The 27,855-nt window shown below is 50.5% G+C and overlaps 1 protein-coding gene and 1 long non-coding RNA gene across 4 annotated transcripts in view; one reads left to right on the forward strand and one right to left on the reverse strand.

The window, feature by feature from the left end:
- The window catches only part of LOC140396397 (uncharacterized), a 110,475-nt gene extending 88,748 nt beyond the window's left edge, over positions 1-21,727 (reverse strand). The window contains exons 1-2 of the long non-coding RNA XR_011936514.1: positions 21,615-21,727; positions 2,227-2,306 (exon numbers count right to left, since the gene is read on the reverse strand). This is a non-coding gene — a long non-coding RNA (uncharacterized lncRNA). The remainder of the gene's footprint in view (positions 1-2,226; positions 2,307-21,614) is intronic.
- A 371-nt stretch (positions 21,728-22,098) lies between these two features.
- The window catches only part of LOC140396398 (nuclear transcription factor Y subunit beta-like), a 60,101-nt gene continuing 54,344 nt past the window's right edge, over positions 22,099-27,855 (forward strand). The window contains exon 1 of one of the 3 annotated variants that reach the window (XM_072484987.1): positions 22,099-22,229. The gene's annotated coding sequence lies outside the window, so the exon portion shown is untranslated. The remainder of the gene's footprint in view (positions 22,230-27,855) is intronic. The other 2 variants (XM_072484985.1, XM_072484986.1) reach the window with 2 other exon arrangements.

The following is a 27,855-nucleotide window of genomic DNA, read 5'->3' on the forward strand; positions in this document are numbered from 1 at the left end:
AATCAAAGCCAAAGGCCCAGCAATCTGTTCCCTGGCTTCCCAGAGAATCCTAGGATAAATCCCATCAGGCCCCGGGGACTTATCTATTTTCAGCCTGTCCAGAATTGCCAACACCTCTTCCCTACGTAACTCAATGCCATCTATTCTAATAGCCTGGGTCTCAGCATTCTCCTCCACAACATATTCATTTAGTATCTCGCCTATCTCTTCAGACTCCACACACAACTTCCCATCCCTGTCCTTGACTGGCCCTACTCTTACCCTAGTCATTCTTTTATTCCTGACATACCTATAGAAAGCTTTTGGATTTTGCTTGATCCTATCTGCCAAATACTTCTCATGTCCCCTCCTTGCTTGTCTTAGCTCTCTCTTTAGATCCTTCCTCGCTACCTTGTAACTATCAATCGCCCCAACTGAAACTTCACACCTCATCTTCACATAGGCCTCCTTCTTCCTCTTAACAAGAGATTCCACTTCTTTGGTAAACCACGGTTCCCTCGCTCGACGCCTTCCTCCCTGCCTGATCGGTACGTACTTATCAAGAACACGCAGTAGCTGTTCCTTGAACAAGCTCCACTTATCCAGTGTGCCCAACACTTGCAGCCTACTTCTCCAACCTATCCCCCCCAAGTCATGTCTAATGGCATCATAATTGCCCTTCCCCCAGCTATAACTCTTGCCCTGCAGTGTATACTTATCCCTTTCCATCACTAACGTAAACATCACCGAATTGTGGTCACTGTCCCCAAAGTGCTCTCCTACCTCCAAATCCAACACCTGGCCTGGTTCATTACCCAAAACCAAATCCAAAGTGGCCTCGCCTCTTGTTGGCCTGTCAACATATTGTGTCAGGAAACCCTCCTGCACACATTGTACAAAAAACGACCCATCTAATGTACTCGAACTATATCTTTTCCAGTCAATATTTGGAAAGTTAAAGTCTCCCATAATAACTACCCTGTTACTTTCGCTCTTATCCAGAATCATCTTCGCCATCCTTTCCTCTACATCCCTAGAACTATTTGGAGGCCTATAGAAAACTCCCAACAGGGTGACCTCTCCTTTCCGGTTTCTAACCTCAGCCCATACTACCTCGGAAGAAGAGTCCCCATCTAGCATCCTCTCCGCCACCGTAATACTGCTCTTGACTAGCAGCGCCACACCTCCCCCTCTTTTGCCTCCTTCTCTGAGCTTACTAAAACACCTAAACCCCGGAACCTGCAACATCCATTCCTGTCCCTGCTCTATCCATGTCTCCGAAATGGCCACAACATCGAAGTCCCAGGTACCAACCCATGCTGCCAGTTCCCCTACCTTATTTTGTATACTCCTGGCATTGAAGTAGACACACTTCAAATCACCTACCTGAACACTGGCCCCCTCCTGCGAAGTCAAATCTGTGCTCCTGACCTCTATACTCTCATTCTCCCGTACCCTAAAACTACAATCCAGGTTCCCATGCTCCTGCTGCATTAGTTTAAACCCCCCCAAAGAGCACTAACAAATCTCCCCCCCAGGATATTTGTGCCCCTCAGGTTCAGATGTAGACCATCCTGTCTGAAGAGGTCCCACCTTCCCCATGTTATGCTTCGTCATGTAGCATAAGCTGCTCCTTGATGTATACTCTGACAAAGGAAGGTTCAGACTTGGAGATCGGTTTAACGCATTTATTGAACAGTTAACAATTCTCCTACTTGAGTTCGACTCTCCTGCTAATCTTACTATAGTAACTCAATCTAACTAACCAGTCTGCTCTAATTCATGCAGTGGGTGTGATGCTTCCTGATCTGCCCCTGTCTATCAGAGTGTCTCTCTGCCTATGGAAAGAGAAAGAGCATGTGTGCCCTGTCCTTTTATATGGGTAGCCCCCTTGTGGTAGTGTCACCTCTGGGTGTGTCTTGACTACCTATTGGTCGTGTCCTATCTTACTGACCTATTGGTTGAATGTTGGTTGCATTCACCCCTTGTGTACCTACAGTGATGCATATCACCACAGCACTCAAGTCTTTCCTTCTAAAAGGAAAGAGAAGGGGAGTGGGACAAACTGGCTGCTCTTTCGGAGAGTTGACAAAATGGTGATGGACCGAATGGCCTGCTGTTGTAGATTATGATTTAACGCTGTGCATTAAAGAGAATAAATCCCACCAATAAGAAAATGAGATACAATACTGTCAATTACAAACATTACAAAAATAATGTTTGAAAATTGTAACGGTGAGCACTAACCTGTTGAGGCGATGTGGTATAAACCATGACATTTTGTGGCCAGCCATCTGCAGTGATTAATCCTGTTGCCAATTGATTAGCTGTTGATGATAATAAGAAATGCATTAAGGTTTTGATAAGCGCAGCAGTATTTTTTATCGTAATTAAACTGAAATTAGCATTGTGCATTAAACCAAAATGTTCACTGGGTTGATGCATTCCTCTCACTGAAATTTATATTCACGGAATATTAGGAAGTCAAGAATCCAGATGCCGAGGGAGGAGCCAAGTCCCAGGTTTTGGAGTTTTGATATGGTCTTGGCTGGGATTATGGTGTTGAAGGTGAAGCTGTAGTCAATGAATAGGAGTCTGACGTAGGAGTTCTTGTTGTCGAGGGATGAGTGTAGGGCGAGGGAGATGATGTCCACTGTGGCGGCATGTGAACTGCAGTGCATCAAGACATTCTGGGAGTATGGAGTTGATGTGTCTCATGACCAACCGCTCGAAGTACTTCATAATGAATTGGGGAAATAACCTGTTTGGACCAGTTCATAACTAGCAGTAAATGGCAGCACGGCGGCACAGTGGTTAACACCACTGCCTCACAGCTCCAGGGACCCAGGGTCAATTCCGGCCTCGGGTAATTGGTTGTGTGGAGTTTGAACTTTCTCTCCGTTTCTGCGTGGGTTTCCTCCAGGTGCTCCAGTTTCCTCCCACAGTCCAAAGATGTGCAGGTTAGGTGGATTGGCCATGCTGAATTGCCCTTAGTGTCCAAAAATCTTAGGTGGGGATACGGGAATTGGGTGGAAGTGTGGGCTTAAATAGGGTGCTCTTTCCAAGGGCTGGTGCAGACTTGATTGACCGAATGGCCTCCTTCTGCACTATAAATTCTATGATGTTATGCTTCTAACCCCACACACCATGCCAGATGTACTAATGCCATGGCCAGTAATACTGTTTCCATGCCAGCGCCATTGACCAGTACTACTGGACTGCTGCCATACAAGTTTGACTGGCTCACACCCCAAATCCCAAAGGGAAACTTGGCAAATTACCACAACTCTTTTTTTTGTATTTTTACCACAAGAAGACATATGTACTGAAGTCAGAAGCCACAAACTCCAGGAACACTTAAAAAGTATCCAATTCATTTTTTTCCAATTAAGGGGCAATTTAGCATGACCAATCCTCTATCCTGCACATCTTTTGGGTTGTGGGGGCGAAACCCACGCAAACACGGGGAGAATGTGCAAACTCCACATGGACAGTGACCCAGAGCCGGGATCAAACCTGGGACCTCGGCGCCGTGAAGCTACCGTGCTAACCATTTGCGCCACCGTGCTACCCAATCCAGGAACACTTTTGGGGAATTGAAATATTAAATTATAATATTAACAAAGTAAAAGAAAACTTAAACACACAAGATTACAGTTGCACGATTAAAATGAATCTTATATAACTTTCCTCCAAATGATTTCCTAAGTGGTTAAACTCACAAATAAACACTCCTTTAGGCAGCAATCTCTTATGGTTATTACTGAATTTTAAAAAATAGATTAAATTTTACTGTAGGGCAAACTCACGGTCACAGGGCTGCTCTCTCGCCCCCATTTTGCTTTGGAACATTTGGAACATTCAAGAACATTTAAAACAAAATCCTGTTTTCTAAAACACTTTTCTGGGAGGCTGGCAGCTGCCTCACTTTGTTTTTTCACAGTTCTGTCCGCAGCACAGAGCAACACCCTAGGAGGTCTTAAATTTCCACTCCCCTTAAGCTCTCAGCACCTCTCCTTAAGTACTTTTCCCCTCTTTCATCTTGATTTCTTTGACATTTACCATTCCCAGAATATAAAATCTTTTATGTTTTCCTGATTGCCACCACTTTTAGATCAAATAAAATATAATCACCTTGCTGTACTAATTTATGACCAAGTTGTAACTCCTTTTTACTTCTCTTTGAAATTTAAACCTGAACACAACAAAACGGCTTTATCTCCTGATGCAAATGTTTACCCATGGCGTACTTCCTTATAGAAAATTCAACTTGGGCATATTTACTTCAAATGCCTGCCTCTTACACCAAAACCCCTTTGATGTCCTCACCCAGTTTAATTAAATTAGCCACATACACTCACCCACCCACAGAATCACACAATAAACTCCAAAAATATTTAAAATACCCCCTTTTCTTCACATATCGCTAAAAATTTCAAACTGGACAATGATCTGAAATGACTGAATCTATGTCTGTGATCTCAAACAAAAGACACTACCTGGCAGTATCGGAAAAACCCATACATCGTTATCCCAGAAGAGCTACTAACAACCCCTGTAGGCTGCACAGACCTAATTCAAAGTGAGCTATGCAAAGGCCATCTGCATTTGATAATTCAGGTTGACCATCAGGAGTCTGCTTGTCTGCTAAGGCAAGGGGCCCCAGACGAGGGATACAAGTCCTTCGTAGAAGTCAGTGTGGAAAGATGGGAGTCCTGTGACATGAGCCTCTGTCTGTGGAACCGGCAATATTGTCTTGCTGAACTGCAAGAGCAGTCTGGGTTTTTAACCACATAAGTGGCAGCATAACAGACAAGGAGCTCTGGCCTAGGTCAACACCTGGCTCAATCTACACTGCTTCTGTAAGAAATTCTATACCATCACTAACAAGACTGATTCATTTTTAAGTGCCTGTCTCATGTCAACACCACTCAGAAGAGTGAATTACCTAGCACCGGTTTTCAGTTCATTGACCTCCTTGGAGGACAATCTAATTGGAATTTGATTCCAGACTTTGGAACGTAAGTGAAACAATATTTATTTTCTCTGTGGTCTCTGCGACGTAAATCTTTCTTTTCTCTCTCCCTCTTTAACTAAACGAGTGCACAGCAGGCAATGTTGTCATCCTTCTTCCACATCTGAGTGTGTATAAATAAGCAAACCCTGTTGAGTAAACCCTACCTCGGGTTTGCTGTGGGGTTATTTATAGAAAATTGGATCATATCAAAACCGAGGGGTTGGTACCCCCGCTTGTAAAGGGGGAAAAAAAATCATTACACCTTTTTGTTTACAGATGGATGATGAGAGGAGGAATCAATGCTGTTTTTTATTTAGACCAACCAGAAAGAAAGCATTTGTATTTTTGCGTTCAACACATTCGAGAGAACTCAAAAGTACTTTACAACCAATGAATGCATTTTTAAAAATATTTTGAGTACCCAATTATTTTTTTTCTCAATTAAGGGGCAATTTAGCGTGGCCAATCCACCTAACCAGCACATCTTTGGGTTGTGGGGGTGAAACCCCCGCAGACATGGGGAGAATATGCATGAATGCATTTTAAATTGCAGACACTGCCACAAAGCCAGTAAATGAGTTGAATAACCAACTGACCCATTAATTGTCGTGTAGCTTCAAGGGAAAGTTGACTACAACACCCGCTCTTCACATTGCATTGTTTGCCGTCCTTTACTAAAAGGCAGATGAGTTTGATGTCTCATCTGAAACACGCCCGCTCTGGAAATGCAGCACTATCATGGGTCTATGGTGAGGTGTCAGGCTAGATTATTTGCTCGAAGGAACGTTAGGGCCCTTAAAAAATAGACAAAAGGAAAGGACTGAGCACCTACGCCTTTAAATACCTAAAGGTTGGCGGCATGGTGGCGCAGTGGTTAGCACTGCTGCCGACGGTGCTGAGGGCCCGGGTTCGATCCTGACCCCGGGTTGCTGTCCGTGTGGAGTCTGCACATTCTTCCCGTGTCTGTTTGGGTTTCACCCCCACAGCCCAAAAACAATGGATTGGCCTCACTGAATTGCCCCTTAATTGGAAAAAATAATTGGGTATGCTAAATTTATTTTTTAAAATACTTAAAGCTTATTTTTGCATAAAGACAGACTTCAATGGTGACCCCTACTGATCAGAGAGGCTTCTAAAAACAAAAGTGTCGGAATGGCCATAAGATCTAGGTATTCCTCCCTAAACATCTCTCTCTTTCTTTCATCCTTTGCAATGTTCCTTAGAATCTACCTCTTTGACCAAGTTTTTGGTTATCTGCTCTAATATCTCCTTATGTGAAGCAGTGTCATATTCTTCTTGACAATGCAGCATGTGAAGATGTAAAAGGTGCTCTACATTTGAGATGTTATTGCTGAATCCAATCTCATTCTAATTTGGATTATGAGCAAACCAACATGTCCACACTGAAGTGAATATGTGCCCTGCTTCGTATACTCACGTGAAATTCTTCTTCACCATTTGTACGGAGATTTGTATCACAAATAAAGCAAGATAGGAACCACAAACAAGCACGCTAATCATACGAGCACCAATGCAGCTAAATTCCAATCCAATAAACAGCTTGAACAGGGATAAGAGCTTTAAGCAAAGGTCATTCAAATTGTTGTCTGCAGGGTGTGATATCCATTTTGAAAAGGCAAAGTCTTAGTTTAATACAGATTCTGAAGGAGGAAAATGTAAATCGGTAAAGAAGTGACAAATGATTCTTCGTGGAATTATAGATTTGTGTATCCTTCTCATGACTCAGGCAGAATCAAAAAAAGCTCAACTGTGCTGATGAATATCTCATTAAGAGGAATGGTACTTTGTCAGATTCATATTGCCCAATTAAATCTTCATTTAGAAAACCGCCTATCTGTAACATTCAGACCAGAACACACAAGCATCACACACAGTGCAGTTCACAATGCAATAAAGAGTAGATGCTTCAGAAGTGTTTTTTAGCAGGAGAGCATCTAAAACAACGTTGTTACAAGACTCTCAGCATCTTCCTGAGCTCTTCTACCAATGTGTGAAGCCACTTCAACATTCAGAGACTCTCCTCCAGCTGTGTTCTAACCAGTCGTCTACAACTGCACGACACAACGTCATCAGCTGTCATCTGGGCCTGCAAAGAAACCTTTGCTCACCATGGAATTCCACTCACCGTCATGTCTGACAACAGGCCTTGCTTTGCGAGCCAAGAATGGTCTTCCTTTGCCACTTCATACAACTTCACACACGTGACGTCCAGTCCCTTGCATCCTCAGTCGAATGGCAAGGTGGAAAAGGGCGTCCACATTGTGAAGCGGCTCCTTTGCAAGGCTGCTGAGGCCGGATCTGACTTATATTTAGCCCTGCTGGCCTATCGCCCGGCCCCACTGTCCACGGGCCTCTCGCCAGCCCAGCTGTTGATGGGTCGCAACCTCAGGACCACTGTGCCGACCATTCAAGTTCCTGACCTCGACCATGCTCCAGTATTGCGGAGGATGCAACAACAGCGTGCTCAGCAGAAGGTGGCACATGACGCTCGGGTGACTGATCTTCCTGCCCTGGCGCCTGGAGACAACGTCCGCATACACCTACCGGAGGGTGGCTGGTCGGCAACTGCCGAGGTTCTCCGTCAGATGGCTCCCCGCTCATTTCTGGTTCGCATGCCTGATGGCTCCATTCGCCGCCGTAATCGGCGGCCCTTCGTCTGGTTCCGTGCTCGCTACGAGATCATGCACCGGTGCCACGCCCTCCTGTTGTCACTGATGTCGACTTTGTTGAGCTTCCTGCCACTCTGCCTCTTCCTCTCTCGCCCGTGGCCAGGCCCATTCCTCAGCCGGTGGATCCTGACCCACCTTTGCGGCAGTCAACCCGAATTCGTCGCCCACCTGAGAGACTTGACTTATGAGCCTGCTAGCACATTGGACTCACTGAATTGTTTTACAGCACTGTTAACGAGTTTCTTTGCTTGTCATTCATTGTTCCAGAACTTTTCTCTCGTCGTTTGCTGATTGCATTTGTTCTGTTATTGGTACAACCTCGTTGTTCTGTTGCACCTGACACCTTCCTCTGTATATAGTTCAGCCTCATGTACATGTTGTAAATATTGCACACACATACTCAGATGCACTCAGTACACATTTATATTTATTAGCATGTAGGCACATATCCTTTGTGAAAAGGGGGGGATGTCATGATATCCACATCAGCATATCATGGTGCAATCACACACACACTGATGGACAGGCAGTTGGACCAACCAGCACACACATAACATCGCAGCCAATCACCAGTGAGAGAACACACACTATAAAACAGGGAACACCACAGTTCCCGCTCATTCTACCAGGAGATAGCTCAGAGCAAGAGCTCACAGCGTGCCACTCAGCCATAGACCATGTGCTGAGTGCCTAACTAAGATAGTGATAGGGCTGGGTCCACAGGTTAGCTGGTGAAGCACTTATCCAAGCCAGTAGTTAGTTGTAACCGTTGTTTAGACAATAAAAGAGAGTTGTACCATCTACAGCCGTGTTGGATCATTTGTGCATCAGAACACCCAACACGACAGGTACAATATATAACTTAATGCTTACCAGGCATGGCTTATTGGTTGGTAGAAAAATGTGAATGGTTAAATTTATTCTGCTCATTAGGAAGATTTAAACATTCACTTGAGAAGTATTGGCAAGCTGAATGACCGATAATATAGATATATCACTCACTCTCATCTCTCTACGAGGCCTGGTTCCACTTAACTCGTTGCCCAAGGCCCAGCTTCCCCCCCACCTCACAGCACCCCACCCCTCACAATAACCCCCCGCACTCCCATCCCCCTCCACAGACCCTGCTCTCATTGCTCACCTTCTGGCAGGACATGCTCTCACCATCACTCCTCCTCCACGCTCACCCTGATTGATAAAATTTAAGTTTTGAGAGGCTCGATTCGGGAGAAGCCTGCCTGATTGGATGAGCTGGAAACAGCATGAAACTCAAATTGTATCGATCAACCTGGTCTGCCGTGCAACCCGGTCTGCCGTGCAACCCTTTATTGAGGTTGGCAAGGCGCCACCCAGGTGACCTGTCACATGTGAGTAGTTAAAACCATACAGAATGACCCACCCCTCCCACTGACCACATGTCCATTATCCCGCAGGATCTCCAACTGTTTGCGTGGGTTTCGCCCCCATAGCCCAAAGATGTGCAGGGTAGGTGGATTGGCCAGCTAAAATTGTCCCTTAATTGGAAAAAATGAATTGGTACTCTAAATTTATTTTTTAAATTAAAAAAAATAAAGAATCTCCATCCGAGGGGGCCGGCCCATCCAGCGTGGTTCCTCCCCCCGCCTCCCATTAGAACACCTTGGAGGGGTTCCCCGAGGAGACCACCGTATTTGTGGCGCAGCTGTTATCCCTGGTCACCGGACCCCAAACCTTGTGCCCGGACACGCACAAGTAATATAACCTGGACCGCGGGCAGCACGGTGGCGCAGTGGGTCAGCACTGCAGTATCACGGCACCGAGGTCCCAGCTTCGATCCCGGCTCTGGGTCACTCTCCGTGTGGAGTTTGCACATTCTCCCCGTGTTTGCGTGGGTTTCTCCCCCACAACCCAAAAAGATGTGCAAGGAAGGTGGATTGGACAAGCTAAATTCCCCCTTAATTGGAAAATATGAATTGGGTACTCTAAATTTAAATATATATATATAACCTGGACCGGACGCTAGTCCCCTCCCCGGTGCATTTACCCACCCTCTGGTCATGGAAATATCCCCGTTGCTGGGGCCCAGCCCCTGGTTGTTTGGATATTGGCTGCTGTGTCCATGTTGTTGCTTGCTGCAGTGTTCAGGGACAGTGTCCAGGCATCACTGTCTGATTGGGATACGAGGTACTAACATCCACTTGCTACATGGCAGGCTACCCATGGGTATTGTTCACTTAACTAGGATTGCCAATTCTCTATTAGCAATAGCCTTCAGCCACACGGCCAGAGGCCTCCACAGTCAGTGGGAGTTATGGGTGTTCGGAGGAACAGACAGGCAAGACTGGGGTTGCCCCCATTAAGGGTACACACGATTCAGGGTGTCACACACTCACCACACCCACCAAGCCCAGGGGCGACCCCCCTACCAGTGGCGACACACCTCTCTTCCCCCCCCCCCCCCCGACCAAGGCGGCCCCCCATCAGGGGCTCCCCATCCCCCTTGCCCGGTGTCATAATATACACCAGTATATCATGGTGCAGACACACACTGATGGACACACAGTGGGACCAATCAACACACACAACACTACAGCCAATCACCAGTGAGAGCACACGCACTATAAGGACAGGAGGCATCAGAGTTCCCGCTCTTTCGAGTTGCAGCCAGCTAGGGGGTCAGAGCTCACAGCCTGCAACAAAGACATTCACCATGTGCTGAGTGCATCGACTGGTTAGGACAAGGCAAAGGTCTTTAGTTAAAGCTAGTATCGCATTAACCCACAGTCTAAATATGTTTAAACAGTTAATGATTCAATAAAATAGTGTTGCACTATTTCAAGTGTTGGTGACCTGTATGTGATCCAGAACACCCAAAACATCATGATACCAGGTGTGGTGGGACACTAGCACTTCTTAGACCTACCTGCAAGTGATCTGCCTTGCGCCAGCATTCCGTCATCCTGCGACATGGACAACATCAGCCCGCCACCGCCGCTCCGCATCGCCGGCAACCCAGGGGCCAACTGAAAGATTTTCAAACAGCGCTTCCAGCGCTTCCTCAAAGCCACGGACAGGGAGGGCGCCTCGGACACCAGAAAGATTGCTCTTCTGGTCTCCACGGCCAGGGACCATGCCATCCACATTTTCAACCTTCTCACCTTTGCAGATGATGAAGACAAGATGACGTTCAAGACGGTTCTCCTCAAATTTGACACTCACTGCAGCATAGAGGTGAATGAAAGTTTTGAACGCTACGTGTTCCAGCAGCGTTTGCAGGGTAAGGATGAACCTTTCCAATCCTTTCTTACGCACCTCCGCCTACTTGCGCAATCTTGCAGCTACGGGTCCACCCCCGACTCCATGATACGCGACCAGATCGTTTTCGGTATTCAGTCGGACCCCCTAAGTCAGCAGCTCCTCAAAGTAAAGCAACTCACCCTAGCGACCGCCATCGAGACCTGTGTCTTACATGAAAACGCCACGAGTCGGTATTCCCATATACAAGCGGCTGAAACGGCGCGGCATGGTCCCCACGAGGCGGAATGGGTCCAAGTGATTGAGCACCTCCAGGGCCTCAGCCTGGATGAGGGCGGCGATTTTGCGTGCTTTTGGTGGACTCCCGCGCTTGTACGCACCAAACGAGGGGACGGCGACGTTGAGGAACGTAATGCGCTGGCGCGCATCATGCACGACCGCACCGCGCATGCGCGGTGGCGCAGCAAACGTGCTGACTTCACAACGTGCGGCAACTGTGGCTCCACCTATTTAAAGCGGCAATGCCCCGCAAAATCTCGACAATGTCTACGATGTGGAAGACTTGGCTACTATGCTGCCTTCTGTCGAGGAGCTCAGCCTGCCAACTCATATCGCTTCAGCCAACCTCGCAGGAATGCTCGGGCAATTCAACCCACGGTCACCGAGTCCGATGCGGACCTCCCACGCAGCAGTTACACTGAGGACCCGACTTTTCAAGTGGGTGTTGTAACGAAAAACAGGATGTCCCTGAAGCAAACGCACCAGCCGCTGTCGGTATACAGCATCGATCCAGACGATGAGTGGTGTGCCACCCTGACGGTCAACCGGACCCAAATACGATTCCGCCTGGACACTGGTGCCTCTGCCAATCTCATGGCGTGGTCTGCTTTCCAAAGCCTTCGTGTCAAACCAGCCATCCTTCCATCGGCCTGCCAGCTATTGGACTACAATGGCAACATCATTCCTGCTACCGGCTCGTGCCAACTTGAAGTGACGCACAAGTCACGGAAAGCCATCCTTCCTTTCGAGATCGTGGGCTCCTCGAAGGACTCCCTGCTTGGCACACAGGTGTGTAAGCTGTTGAACCTCTTTCAAAGAGTACACTCTCTCTCTCCTGATGACACACCCGCCATCCAGGACGCTGACTTCAGGGCGCAACTCGACGCCATCATCGACCAGCACCATGATGTCTTCGAAGGCATGGGCACGCTCCCATATACTTACAAAATCCTACTTAAACAGAACGCCACGCCTGTGGTGCACGCACTTCACAGAGTCCCAGCACCCCTCAAGGACCACCTCAAGCAGCAGCTGCAGGACCTCCAAGACCAAGGAGTGATCTCCAGAGTTACGGAACCAACCGACTGGGTCAGTTCCATGGTGTGCGTAAAAAAGCCTTCCGGCGTGCTGAGAATTTGCATTGATCCCAAGGATCTGAATCGCAATATCATGAGGGAGCATTATCCAATTCCCAAGCGCGAAGAGATCACATGCGAGATGGCTCGCGCCAGGCTCTTCACCAAACTTGACGCCTCGAAAGGATTCTGGCAAATCCAGCTCGACAAATCCAGCAGGAAACTGTGTACCTCTGACACCCCTTTGGCAGATATTGTTACAACAGGATGCCTTTTGGGATCATATCAGCTTCAGAAGTGTTCCACAGGATCATGGAACAAATGATGGAAGGCATTGAAGGTGTTCGCGTTTATGTCGACAACATAATCATTTGGTCCACCGCCCCGCAGGACCATGTCAGTCGCCTCCAGCGTGTATTCAAACGCAGGGCCTACGCCTCAACAGAACCAAATGGTCCTTTGGTCAGACGGAACTCAAGTTCCTAGGGGACCACATCTCCCAGTTGGGTGTGCGGCCGGATGCGGACAAGGTGGCTGCTGTCACAGCCATGAAAACGCCAGAGGACAAGAAGGCGGTCCTCCGATTTCTGGGCATGGTCAACTTCCTAGGGAAGTTCATACCTAATCTCGCCTCTCATACCACGGCTCTCAGGAACCTGGTCAGGAAGACGACAGACTTCCAATGGCTTCCTGCCCACGAGCGCGAATGGAGAGAACTCAAAACCAAACTCACCACGGCCCCGGTCTTAGCTTTTTTTGATCCAGCGAAAGAGACAAAAGTTTCGACTGATGCCAGCCAATCTGGCATTGGGGCAGCACTCCTGCAACGCGATGAGGCCTCATCATGGTCCCCATTGCATATGCGTCACGCGTCATGACCCCCACGGAACAGCGCCTCGCGCAAATAGAAAAGGAGTGCCTGGGCCTTTTGACCGGTATCGTCAAGTTTCATGATTATGTGTACGGCCTTCCCCAATTCACCGTTGAGACCGACCATCACCCGCTGGTCAATATAATACAGAAAGACTTGAACGACATGACGCCTCGCCTCCAGCGTATTCTGCTCAAGCTCCGGCGATACGACGTCCAGCTGGTATACACCCCGGGCAAAGACCGGGCAGCACGGTAGCATTGTGGATAGCACAATTACTTCACAGCTTCAGGGTCCCAGGTTCGATTCCCGGCTTGGGTCACTGTCTGTGCGGAGTCTGCACATCCTCCCCGTGTGTGCGTGGGTTTCCTCCGGGTTCCCCAGTTTCCTCCCACAGAACAAAGATGTGCAGGTTAGGTGGATTGGCCATGATAAATTGCCCTTGGTGTCCAAAATTGCCCTTAGTGTTGGGTGGGGTGACTGGGTTATGGGGATAGGGTGGAGGTGTTGACCTTGGGTAGGGTGCTCTTTCCAAGAGCCGGTGCAGACTCGATGAGCCGAATGGCCTCCTTCTGCACTGTAAATTCTATGATAATCTATGATAATCATCGCCGACGCTCTCTCCAGGGCAGTCAACACTCCGTGTGACCCAGCGGGATTTGTCTGCCAGGTTGACGCCCATATGGCCTTCGTGGCCTCCAATCTACCTGCCACGGATGAACGGCACGTCCAGATTTGCCGCGAGACAGCGGCTGACCCTTTGCTACAGCGTGTCATGCGCCACCTAACAGACGGGTGGCTCAAGGGCCAATGCCCGCAGTTCTACAACATCAGAGATGATCTGGCGGTAGTCGATGGTGTTCTCCTGAAACTGGACCGCATTGTCATCCCGCACAGCATGCGCTTGCTCGTCTTGGAACAGCTACACGAGGGACATCTTGGCGTGGAGAAGTGCCGCCGACGGGCCCAAGAGGCAGTGTACTGGCCCGGCATCAATGACGACATCGCCAACACAGTGCTCAACTGCCCCACTTGTCAGCGCTTCCAGCCGGCCCAACCACGTGAGACCCTACAGCCCCATGAGTTGGTCACGTCCCCTTGGTCCAAGGTCGGCATTGACCTGTTCCATGATCTGGGCAGGGACTATGTCCTGATTGTAGACTATTTTTCAAACTACCCGGGGGTTAGGGTTAGGGTTTGGTATGTTTACACGACATCACATCGTCTGCAGTCATCCGTACCTATAAGGACACCTTTGCTCAGCACGGCATCCCACTCACTGTCATGTCGGACAATGGCCCCTGCTTCGCAAGCCAGGAATAGTCCAACTTTGCCAGGAGGTACAGCTTTGTGCATGTGACATCCAGTCCCCTGTACCCCAACGGCAAAGCGGAGAAGGGCGTCCACATAGTCAAACGGCTCCTCTGCAAGGCTGCCGATGCTGGGTCCGATTTCTACCTCGCCCTGCTGGCCTATCGCTCGGCCCCACTGTCCACTGGCCTGTCGCCAGCCCAGCTGCTCATGGGTCGCACCCTGAGGACGACGGTGCCGTCCATTCATGTCCCAGACCTCGACCACGTTCCGGTCCTTCAACGAATGCAACTGTCTCGTGCACAGCACAAGGCGGCTGATGACTCCCGTGCAGCTGATCTCCCTGCCCTGGCTCCAGATGACAACGTCCGCATCCATCTTCCGGATGGTGGCTGGTCTGCAACCGCTGTGGTTCTTCGGCAGATGGCTCCCCGCTCGTTCCTGGTTCGTCTATCGGATGGCTCCATTCTGCGCCGCAATCGACGTGCCCTTCGTCTCGTTCCACGCTTGCTGCATGATCCTCCACCATTGCCACTCCCTCCTGTTGACCCTGACTATGCAGAGATTCCGGTCACTCTGCATCCTCCTCACTCTGACGCTGTCCAGCCCGCTCCTCAGCCGGCGGCTCCCGACCCACCCTTGAGGCGGTCAACCAGAATTCGTCGCCCACCTCAGAGACTTAATTTGTGAACTTTGTGGACTTCCGTTTAATCGTTCAAGTGGTTTGTATATAGTGTTCATCTCGTTATTCTTGTGACACACAGTTTTTCTGCACCAGGCACCTTCCCATGTAAATAGCTTAGTTTTTATGTACATAGTCCTGTAATTATTTTGCACACACATAGTCAGGAACATTCACCATACACTATTTATTGCCACGCAGGTACATTTTTTATAACAGGGGGGATGTCATAATACACACCAATATATCATGGTGCAGACACACACTGATGGACACACAGTTGGACCAATCAACACACACAACAACGCAGCCAATCACCAGTGAGAGCACACGCACTATAAAGACAGGGAGCATCAGAGCTCCCGCTCATTCGAGCTGCAGCTTCCTAGTAGGACAGAGCTCACAGCCTGCAGCACGGACATTCACCATGTGCTGAGTGGATCGACTGGTTAGGACAAGGCAAAGGTCTTTAGTTAAAGCAAGTATCGCATTAACCCACAGTCTAAATATGTTTAAACAGTTAATGATTCAATAAAATAGTGTTGCACTATTTCAAGTGTTGGTGACCTGTATGTGATCCAGAACACCCAACACATCACCCAGGAGCAAAGATGGCCGCTTACCTCCTCCGTTCCCCACAGCATCTATTCTGCCAGCTTCACATTTTTAAAAATGTGCACTAATTGGCAGCTGCGTGACCACTTGCTGGGGAGGCGATTAGATCTCAGGAAGCTGCTAGATAGGGGGTAGCCCCCATCATTTGTATGGAGATTGGCTTTAAGTGATGATTGTTGGTTTCTCGCCACGTCACAGTGGGATCCTGATTTGCCAATGGGAGCAGGCCGGTTAGATCGCAAAACGATTGCCGCCTCGTGCAGTTCTCGATTATGGCCCCTCCCACAATCGAACGGCGGCATTGCGTTCTCGCCGAAGTTCGACACGGCCATAAAATCACGGCCATAGTTTATTTTCATTCATGAGACGTGGGTGCCACCAGCAAGACCCATTGCAATTACCCTTGTTATGGGCCAGGGTTCAGAGAACCCCAAAATGTATCATGGCGTTCACCTGACCCACAACTTTTAATAGATTGTGGTATGGGGAGCACACGGCCCACTCTACAGGTGTGGTACAGCAGAGATCGAAAAGTATTTTTTAAAGCAAAACAATGTTTATTCTATGAACTCAAAATAACCTTTTTAAAACATACAGTGAACATCTTAGTACCATTATTTCAAATACAACCCACAAAGAATACAACACTAAGTAATCCTTAAACTCTCCTTTTAACATCCATAAGACATAAAAAGAAACCTTTTAACAGAAGCACATCAGGTTTAAATTCACTACTGAGAACAGTTATCACTCTGAATTCACCAAATGATCAAGAGATAGTCTTTACATGGCAGAGAGAACAACATTACACATTCTTTGGCTGGCTGCAGCTCCAACACTAACACAAAACCCCAAAACACAGACACACCCAAGCTTTTCAGAGCTCAGCTCCACCCACACTCTGACATCACTGCAGTAACTTGAGCAGACAAACATTTCTTAAAGTGACATTCTCTTGACACCCTTGAGAAGTTGGCTCTCTTGAAGTAATGCAATCCATGTGCTCTAAGAACATGCACAGTGCTATTAGGGAGGGAATTCCATGATTTTGAACCAGCGACAGTGAAGGAACGGCAATAAAGTTCCAAGTCACGATGCTGTCTGGCTTCAAGAGGAATTTGCAGGTTGCTATGCATCGGATGCCCTTGTTCTTCTAAATGGTAAAATTTTCAGATTTGGAAGGTTCTGTTGCAGGAGCCTTGGTAAATTGTTGCTGTGCATCTTATAGATGGTACCCACTGATGCTGCCACTATGCATCATTGGCAGAGGTAGTGAATATTGAAAGGGTGCATGGGGTGCCAATCATGCGGGCTGCTTTGTCCTCGATGGAGTCGAGCCTCTTGACTGTGGAGTTGCACTCGTCCAGGCAAGTGGAGAATATTCCATCATACTCCTGACTTGTGCCTTGTAGGTGGTGGACAGCACGGGAGCATTGTGGTGAGCACAATTGCTTCATAGCTCCAGGGTCCCAAGTTCGATTCCCGGCTTGGGTCACTGTCTGTGCGGAGTCTGCACATCCTCCCCGTGTGTGCGTGGGTTTCCTCCGGGTGCTCCGGTTTCCTCCCACAGTCCAAAGATGTGCAGGTTAGGTGGATTGGCCATGATAAATTGCCCTTAGTGTCCAAAATTGCCCTTAGTGTTGGGTGGGGTTACTGGGTTATGGGGATCGGGTGGAGGTGTTAACCTTGGGTAGGGTGCTCTTTCCAAGAGCCGGTGCAGTCTCGATGGGCCGAATGGCCTCCTTCTGCACTGTAAATTCTATGTCTATGTCTATGACAGGCTTTGTGGAGTCAGGAGGTGAGTAATTCTGATATAGCAGCACTTAAAGAAGGATTATTAAATGACCCACAAAAGGGATCAAAACTCAGTCTGTGCACGTTTCCTCCTCTGGAGTTTGCGCACAAAAGGCAATTCTCCACCAGCGGGATTCTCCGTCCCGCCAGTAATGCACCCCCGCCGGCAGGTTTCTGTGGGGTGGCTACAATGGGATATCCCATTGGTCGGCGGTGGGAATGGACAATCTCGCTGCCAGTGACGGCGCACCGCCAAGGAACACACGGCTGTGGAGACGGAGAATTCACCCCATGGACATCTCACTGTTTTCTAAGTTACTGCTAAGTAAGTCATTGCCGGTATTATTACAGTAATAATAAAGAGGGACCAGTCCATCCAGAAAGGGAGATCAGCACTCATTTTGTGTCCTCTGCCCGGAGCCAGGTTTGACCCACAGTGGCACAATCTCCACCACATTCAAGTAAAGGAGGCTGGATCCGGATTAACCCCAGCTGGAGCAGGGATCAAACCCTACACACACACAGAACAAGCAAACACAGAAGGGAGAAGAGGGGTGTAACAATAAAATGAAAGTAAAGTGATAAGTTTGATAAGGACACGGCGAGTTCACACCAATTAAAATAAAAAACATAGTTTTATTTACACAAACAATGTGTACACTACCCATAGATCCCTACCAGATTCCTGCTGTGGTTGGTGCCTTAATGGTCAGCCTTACATACATTGGTTAACTGAGATACCCTGCCCCTAGTGGGGGAGCTCGTACTCCGCAGGGAGCATGGGGGAAGACGAGCATTCCCACCCCGTAGGTTCCGTGTGGGACGTTACAATAAGAATCTTTGTTTCAGATGGTTATTTTTGGTCCTCTTCAAACTTTGCTTTCAGTTTGAGGTTTTCACTGTAGATTCATGTAGATTTTGTATACAGTGATGCATTTTTTCTTCCTCCAATCTAGGCTTTCAGTTTGAGGTTTGCATTGTAGGTTCATTCAGGTCTCTGCAGTTTCAGAAATACAGCAGCTTTCCTGGAGAAAGCACGAGTGAGAGAGAGAAAGCAGGTCCTTTCCCTGAGTGTCCAGGTCTCCTGTTTTCCTTGGGTCTCTGTAAATCATCCTACTCAAGCAGGATCCAATCACCACCTGTTACCAGGCAGAAAATGGCCCTTTAGCCAATTCACTGGTAACCAGCCAACCAACAAACCGAGTCCCACCCCATCTCTCAGGTGCCACATATACTGGGTTTTGCTGCTCGAAAACTGGAACCATATATTATGCTGCAACATTTTGAAATCCTCGTTCTCTCTGCTTTACTTAAAGATACATGTACGTTAAGCATCCATGAATCAAAATGATAACGGCAAAAAATAAAGAAAGATGAAATAAGGGAACCATCAGGAAGGATCCTTACATACCTTCTTCCCTAAAAGGAATGAAAAGTCCAGGCACGGACATTTCATTATGAAGTATGCAAAACATAAATCACAAACACACATCCATCCATCCCTTTTATATAAGTTCCCTTCCCAGTGTCTACAATGGTAACTAGTCAGTCCTTCAACCTGTGACAAAACATCCGCAGTCACATTACCCTTTCCGGGAATGTGTACAATTTTAACATTGAACTGTTGTAGTAATAAACCCCAACGGAATAATCTTGTGTTCCGGTTTTAAACTTTTCCATGAACGCAAGCAGATTATGGTCCATATAAACTCAGCTTTGCTTATTGTCATATTGGACATATACTTCTAAGTGCTGAAGGGCTAAGAGCTCTTCTCCGACCCCAAGGTTACTGGCATCTGCAGTCATTTTATTTTATTTTTTAAAAATGTTTTTTATTGGTTTTCACATTTTTATGTTACACGTTTCAGTCTGTACATTAAATTACAGGTCTCATAACCACGCATAATGCCAAACAAAGCAACTAAGGGAAAATTTAAATTACAAAAGAGAGATAGACAAAAGATCGAGAAAAATAAAGCATGAGCAAACAAGGATCACAATAAATATTTCCATCTATATGTCCTGCTCCCCCCTCTGTGGCTGCGGGACGTATTTGTCCGATCTGCCTCAGTTGCACTGCCCGGTGTGGGCCCTGGTGTATATTACCCAGGGTATTGCTGCTCCCTCTGGTCTTCCACACACTCCGGGCCTATCCCCTATGGCTATGCCCCTTGTACCCCGTGGTATTTTTATGGACCTTTGCCCCCCCTCCCACCCTTTCCCTTTCCCCCTCCCCGCCCCTTCCATTTACGATCTGCGGCTCGTCAGTGCCCTCCCCCTCCACTTTACTGATTGTTGGCTACGAACAGGTCTTGGAACAAGTGAATGGCTTCCATGTATTGTGGAAGACTTCTTCCGATGCATGGGAGGTGAATTTATCTTCTCCAGTTGGAGGAATTCCGACAGTTCGGACAGCCAGTCTGCAGCTTTCGGGTGATGCTGCCGATCGCCAATCGAGCAGGATTTGGTTCATTTTTAATCAATAAACATTCTCCAACCCCTCCAGCTTTACATTTTCTCTTTTCCTTCCATAGATACTTTCAGCAACAAATAAAGTTGAGGGTTCAATATTCGCAGAGTTGGTTGGCTGTATATTTATTCCAACTTTTTGCTTTATGTCTGCTAAACAACTTTCTATCCATCTCAAGACACTACCCACAATCCCATGCGTTTTAACTTTACATAGTAATCTGCTATGTGAGGCCTTGTCGAAAACCTTCTGAAAGTCTAAATAAACCATATCCACCAGGACTCCCTGGTCAACTCTACTCGTCACATCTTCAAAGAATTCCAGTACATTTCATAGAATCATAGAATCTAAAGTGCAGAAGGAGGCTATTCGGCCCATCGAGTCTGCACTGGCCCCTGGAAAGAGAACCCTACCTAAGCAGATACTTCCACCCTATCCCCATAACCCAGTAACCCCACCCCTTTTTGGATACCAAGGGCAATTTAGCATGGCCAATCCACCCAACCTGCACATCTTTGGACTATGGGAGGAAACCAGAGCACCCGGAGGAAACCCACTCAGACTCGGGGAGAACATGCAGGCTCCAAACAGACAGTGACCCAATGCGGGAATCGAACCTGGGATCCTGGAGCTGCGAAGCAACTGTGCTACTGTGCCGCCCACCATGCTAACCACTGTGCCACTGTGCTTTGACAAGCATGATTTTCCTTTCATAAATCCATGCTTTGTTTAATTATACCACTGCTTTCCAAATGCTCTGCTATGAAATTCTTGATAATGGACTCCAGCAACTTCCCTACTACTCACATTAGGCTCACTGGTCCATAGTTTCCTGTTTTCTCTGTACCTCCATTTTTGAATAGCGGGGTTATATTAGCTACCCTCCAGTCTGTCGAACCATTCCAGAGTCCAAGGAACTTTGGAAAATGACTGCCATCTACTATTTCAAGGGCCACTTCCTGAAGTATTCTCGGATGAAGATTATCAGGCCCTGGAGATTTATCCACCTTCAATCCCATTAATTTCCCGAAAACTATTTGAAATGAATGAAAATCGCTTGTCACAAGTAGGCTTCAAATGAAGTTACTGTCTCCACTAATACTAATTTCCTTCAGCTCCTCACTGGACCGTGTTTCTCAGAACTTCTGGTACATTATTCATATCTTACTTTGTGAAGACAGAAGCAAAGTATGAATTTAGTTCTTCTGACATTTCTTTGTTCTCCATTATGAATTCCCCCGTTTCTGGCTGTAGGGGCCCTACATTCATTTTTATCAGTCGTTTTCTCTTTGCATACGCACAGAAACTTTTACAGTCTATTTTTATGTTTCCCGCTAGCATACATTCGTAATGTATTTTCACCTTATTAATCAATCTCATTGTAGTGTTGGAAAGGGGGTACGGAAATAGGGGATAGCCTTGAGAGAGCAGGAATTGAGAAGCCAATGCGGGGAGGATTGAGGTATTCCACAGGCCTCCATTGGTATGATAGAGATAGAGCAGCAAAGTACTTACAATTGTTTACCCCAAATACCCGCTATAATTTAATCCCAATTGTTCCCACAAATTACCCCTGATTTCCCCCAAACACTTCACCTTCACTCTCCCTCCATCCTCCTCTCCGCCATTCAAATCCCGGATTACCCAATCGTAACCTGAAATAGGGTCTGAGCAGAGGACCATTCAGGGCAGTGCAAAGTTGTCCCTTTGACGACCCTGGCGGTTAGGAGGGGACCCTGCGGGCGGAGGGCCTGGGGATGCAGCTCCGAGCTGGGAGCAAGAGGGGGGGGGGGGATCAAATTGCAGCTCCGAGCTGGGGACAAGGGGCCCCGGGGGGGGGGGGTTATAGCTCCGAGCTGGGGACAAATAGAGGAGGGTCTGAACTTGCAGCTGGGAGGTCTGGGGCTGTGAATTTGCAGCTCCGAACTGGGGACCATGGAGAAGGAGGGATAATGACCGGTGCGCGGGCGGAGTGATCTGGACATGGAGCTCCGCCGTGGGGTGGGGTGACTGAGTGAGTGAGTGAGGGAGGCAGGGAGGGTGCAGGGAGGGGGAGGAGCCGGAATGGCCCAGAGGGGGGGGGCCGGCGGGAGGGGCGGCGGCGCATGGAAGTGCAGCTCCGCGCTGGGACTGGCTCCTTCGCAGCCATTTTGTCCAACCACAGCCGCCTCTCCAACTAACCAACCAGGGCTCCGGCAGCGCTTCAATAAGGTTTGTCCCCGGCTCGGCCAATGATCGCTACCGATTCCTGCAGCTCCCCCCCCCCCTCCCCGCTTCAACCAAACTGGCCGCCTGCAGCTGCGGCTCCCGGCACCGGCTCCGGCCAACTGGGAAAGCCCGGCCGCGGGCTCCAGGCCGCTCGCAGCCCCGCTCGCAGGCCCCGGGCTCCATTTGGAACCGTGCCGCCCACCAGGCCCGCGCTGCTTCCCGCCGCCGGCAGCTGGGGGTTCCCGGGGCCGCGGGAGGCCTCAGCAGGACCCGGGCGGGGGGCAACCGGGGTCGGGTCGTGTCTGCGGCAGCGGGACCTTTGTTAAGGAAACCCACTCCCCAGAGAACCGAGGGGGTCGGGCACCGTGCTCTCCCGCCCAATTATCCCGCACCCCCCAATCCCCCTCGGCTGCCCTCTTCCTCAAGCATCTGGCACCTCTAGGCTGCCCGCTGTCCCCAGCCCTCGGCTGCCCTCTGGTCCCCACCCCTCGGCTGCCCTCTGGTCCCCACCCCTCGGCTGCCCTCTGGTCCCCACCCCTCGGCTGCCCTCTGGTCCCCACCCCTCGGCTGCCCTCTGGTCCCCACCCCTCGGCTGCCCTCTGGTCCCCACCCCTCGGCTGCCCTCTGGTCCCCACCCCTCGGCTGCCCTCTGGTCCCCACCCCTCGGCTGCCCTCTGGTCCCCACCCCTCGGCCGCCCTCTGGTCCCCACCCCTCGGCCGCCCTCTGGTCCCCACCCCTCGGCCGCCCTCTGGTCCCCACCCCTCGGCCGCCCTCTGGTCCCCACCCCTCGGCCGCCCTCTGGTCCCCACCCCTCGGCCGCCCCCTGGTCCCCACCCCTCGGCCGCCCCCTGGTCCCCACCCCTCGGCCGCCCCCTGGTCCCCACCCCTCGGCCGCCCCCTGGTCCCCACCCCTCGGCCGCCCCCTGGTCCCCACCCCTCGGCCGCCCCCTGGTCCCCACCCCTCGGCCGCCCCCTGGTCCCCACCCCTCGGCCGCCCCCTGGTCCCCACCCCTCGGCCGCCCCCTGGTCCCCACCCCTCGGCCGCCCCCTGGTCCCCACCCCTCGGCCGCCCCCTGGTCCCCACCCCTCGGCCGCCCCCTGGTCCCCACCCCTCGGCCGCCCCCTGGTCCCCACCCCTCGGCCGCCCCCTGGTCCCCACCCCTCGGCCGCCCCCTGGTCCCCACCCCTCGGCCGCCCCCTGGTCCCCACCCCTCGGCCGCCCCCTGGTCCCCACCCCTCGGCCGCCCCCTGGTCCCCACCCCTCGGCCGCCCCCTGGTCCCCACCCCTCGGCCGCCCCCTGGTCCCCACCCCTCGGCCGCCCCCTGGTCCCCACCCCTCGGCCGCCCCCTGGTCCCCACCCCTCGGCCGCCCCCTGGTCCCCACCCCTCGGCCGCCCCCTGGTCCCCACCCCTCGGCCGCCCCCTGGTCCCCACCCCTCGGCCGCCCCCTGGTCCCCACCCCTCGGCCGCCCCCTGGTCCCCACCCCTCGGCCGCCCCCTGGTCCCCACCCCTCGGCCGCCCCCTGGTCCCCACCCCTCGGCCGCCCCCTGGTCCCCACCCCTCGGCCGCCCCCTGGTCCCCACCCCTCGGCCGCCCCCTGGTCCCCACCCCTCGGCCGCCCCCTGGTCCCCACCCCTCGGCCGCCCCCTGGTCCCCAGCCCTCGGCCGCCCCCTGGTCCCCAGCCCTCGGCCGCCCCCTGGTCCCCTGCCCTCGGCCGCCCCCTGGTCCCCTGCCCTCGGCCGCCCCCTGGTCCCCTGCCCTCGGCCGCCCCCTGGTCCCCTGCCCTCGGCCGCCCTCTGGTCCCCTGCCCTCGGCCGCCCTCTGGTCCCCTGCCCTCGGCCGCCCTCTGGTCCCCTGCCCTCGGCCGCCCTCTGGTCCCCTGCCCTCGGCCGCCCTCTGGTCCCCTGCCCTCGGCCGCCCTCTGGTCCCCTGCCCTCGGCCGCCCTCTGGTCCCCTGCCCTCGGCCGCCCTCTGGTCCCCTGCCCTCGGCCGCCCTCTGGTCCCCTGCCCTCGGCCGCCCTCTGGTCCCCACCGGTCCCCACCCCTCGGCTGCCCTCTGGACCCCACACCCGGCTGCCCTCTGCCCCCCCCGGGCTGCCCTCTGCCCCCCCCCCCCCCCCCCCCCGGCTGCCCTCTGTCCCCACCCCCCCCCCCCCCCGGCTGCCCTCTGTCCCCTCTCACCCCCCCCGGCTGCCCTCTGTCCCCCCCCCCTCGCTGCCCTCTGTCCCCCACCCTCACCCTCTGTCCCCACCCACCCCGGCTGCCCTCTGTCCCCACCCCCCCCCCCCCCCCCCCCCCGGCTGTCCTCTGTCCCCTCTCCCCCCCTGGCTGCCCTCTGTCCCCCCCCCCCCCCCCTCGCTGCCCTCTGTCCCCCACCCTCACCGGCTGCCCTCTGTCCCCACCCACCCCGGCTGCCCTCTGTTTTCCCCCCCCCCCCACACAAACCCGGCTGCCCTCTGTCCCCACCCCCCCCCCCCCCGGCTGCCCTCTCTTCGCCACCCCTCGGCTGCCCTCTTTCTCCAGTGTGGGATTGGGTGAGGAGGTGGGGTGAGGTCTGATTTTCTGCAAATGTAGTGTGATTATTGAATATGGGAACCTTACTGTTAATATTTGATCCTGAGTGCTGCATTATTTATGGACTGGCTTACCTTATTACTTGGTGTGCGTGGGATTTGTGCGTGTTCAGCTTGCAAACTCTTGGATTTCCAATGTCTTTTGATGAAGTGGCCAAACACAAAGGAATAACTCACCATGGACAGGAATAAGGAACTTATTTCATGTGTCACAAATTTTGGTGACAACTCTTTGACATCTAATTGATGTATTATTGAAGAGACATTCAAGGACAATGCAAAAAAAGTGACTTAAATTTACAATGATCCAGCTTGAGAATTAATACTACAGAATGTTAGTGTTGTTGGCTCCAAAAATGGATCACCCTGAGTGTTTCATCCACTTTCCATTCATCCACCAAGATAGTGTTCATGCTACCACACCCTGTGACATAACAGGCTAAACTGTCCTTGTGTATGAGTGATCAGATGTGCTAATCTCACTAAGTCCGAATGGGGCTGCTGTTTCTAAATTAGTTCTGTAGAATCCATGTTGGATTAGCTTTGGCTGAAATGATGTCACATAACCCAGTTAATATAGGAAAACATCCCATGGCATTTCACAAGTGTAGTGAGGCAAAAAATGGTTAGTACTGTTGCTTCGCAGCTCTTGGGTCCCAGGATCGATTCCCGGCTTGGGTCACTGTGCGGAGTCTGCACGTTCTCACTGTGTATGCGTGGTTTCCTCCTGGTGCTCCGGTTTCCTCCCACAGCCCAAAGATGTTAGGTGGATTGGCCATGCTAAATTGCCCCTTGGTGTCCCCTAGTGGGGTTATGGGAATAAGGTGGAGGTGTCGGCTTAAGTGGGGAGCACTTTCCAAGGGCTGGTGCAGACTCGATGGGCTGAATGGCTTCCTGCACCGTAAATTCTGTGATCTATGATTATCATTGCCAATCCTGCACATGTTTGGACTGGGAGGAAACTGAAGCAATCGGAGGAAACCCACGCAGACGTAGGGAAAAAGTGTAAACTCCACAGTCACCCAAGAAACATAGAAAATAGAAGCAGGAGGAGGCCATTGGGCCCTTCGTTCCTGCCCCACCATTCATTATGATCAAGTTCAATATCCTGATCCTGCCTCTTTCTCCCCACCCCCCAGCAATATTCCTTGATCCCTTTAGCCCCAAGAGCTATATATAATTCCTTCTTGAAATTACACAGCGTTTTGGCCTCAACTACTTTCTGTGGTAGCAAATTCACAGGTTTACCACTCTGGGTGAAGAAATTTCTCCTCACCTCAGTCCTAAAAGGTTTACCCCTTATCCTCAAACTATAACGTCTAGTTCTGGACTCTCCCACCACCGAGAACATTCTATCTAATCCTGTTAGAATTTTGTAAATTTCTATGAGATCCCCACCCCCCCACCCCCCCCCCCCCCCCCCTCATTCTTCTAAATTCCAATGAATATAATCCTAACCGACTTAGTCTCTCCTCACATGATATGCCCACCATCCCAGGAATCATTCTGGTAAACGTTCGTTGAACTCTCCATAGCAAGAACATTCTTCCTCAGATAAGGACACCAAAACTGCGCACATTACTTCAGGTGTGGCCTCACCAATGCTCTATACAATTGTACAACATCCCTATTCCTCTACTCAAATGCTCTCACTATGAAAGCCAACATACCATTTGCCGCCTTTATTGCCTGCTGTACCTGCCTGCTTACTTTCAGCGACTGATGCAGAAGGACACCATGTCTCGCTGAGTATTCCCCTCTCTCAATTTACACCCATTCAAATAATAATCTGCCTTCCTATTTTTGCTACCAAAGCGGATAACCTCACATTTATCCACATTATACTGCAGCTACCATGCAAATGCCCCACTCGCTCAGCCTGTCCAAACCCTCCTACTGAAGCATCTGCATCCTCACAGCTCACCCTCCCATCCAACTTTGTATGACCTGCAAATTTGGTGATAATATGTTTAATTCCCTCGTCCAAATCATTGATATATAATGTGAACAGTTCGGTCCTCGCACAGATTCCTGCGGTACCCCACTAGTCACTGAGGTCAGAATTGAAACCGGATGCCTGGCACTGTGAGGCAGCACTGCTAACCACTGTGCTACCGTGCCGTCTTGTGACAGGAAATGTGGCAGTCAATTTGCACACAGAAATAGCAATGTAATGTTGATGAGTGCTTTTTTTAATGATGGGTCAATATTTGCCAGGACACTGGGGAGAACTCCCCTGCTGTTTTTTGAATAGTCGCCACGGGATCTTTTACACCCACCTGCAAGGGAAAACGGGGCTTAATTTCATTGTTACCTCCAGAAGAAGGCATCTACCAGAGTGCAACACTCCCTCAGTAGTTTAGATTGTGTGCTCAGACCTCTTCAACAATCTTCTGAGCCATAGTGCAGTAGAGAAGGAGGCAGCCAATTCAGGGAGGAAACTATAGAATGCGGGGTGCCCTTGTTTATTAAAGGCTCAACTAGCAATTGGTGCATAAGAGGCTCGAGACCAAGTGATCGTGGGTCATTCATGACTTTTCATTTACAATTGTACTTTGATGCAGGCTATCCATAGAGACAGAAATAGGAGCTTCCATTTAAGTAGTACATTTACACCCTCCCCATGACCCAAGGTGTTTGAATTACTGTTGACGTGCAGTCATTGTGCACATAAATGCTGAAGCCAGTTTTCAGGTGTCCAGTGCTTCTGGCAATGTTGGTTGATGAATAAATGTTGACTGAGGATGGCTCCGATAAAACATTGCAGCTCCCCATTGGTACTGCACAAGGATTTGAACCTATGGCTTGTGACATTAATGTAAGATAGGTACATCTAACTGCAGCAGGAAATTTGAATACCCAGTGAGCAGTGAGAATGTGGCGTGCTTAAACATCACAGATGTGTTTACAGGGAAGTTAGATACGCACAAGGGAGAATGAAATAGAAGGATATGTGGATAGGGTGAGTTGATTGGGGGGGGGGGGGGGGGGGGAAGCTAATGTGAAGTATAAGTATAGATGGGCTGTTGCTGTGCTGTAAACTCTAGGTAAAT

This window comes from Scyliorhinus torazame, chromosome 19 (assembly GCF_047496885.1).
Source record: "Scyliorhinus torazame isolate Kashiwa2021f chromosome 19, sScyTor2.1, whole genome shotgun sequence".
Classification (NCBI taxonomy): domain Eukaryota; kingdom Metazoa; phylum Chordata; class Chondrichthyes; order Carcharhiniformes; family Scyliorhinidae; genus Scyliorhinus; species Scyliorhinus torazame.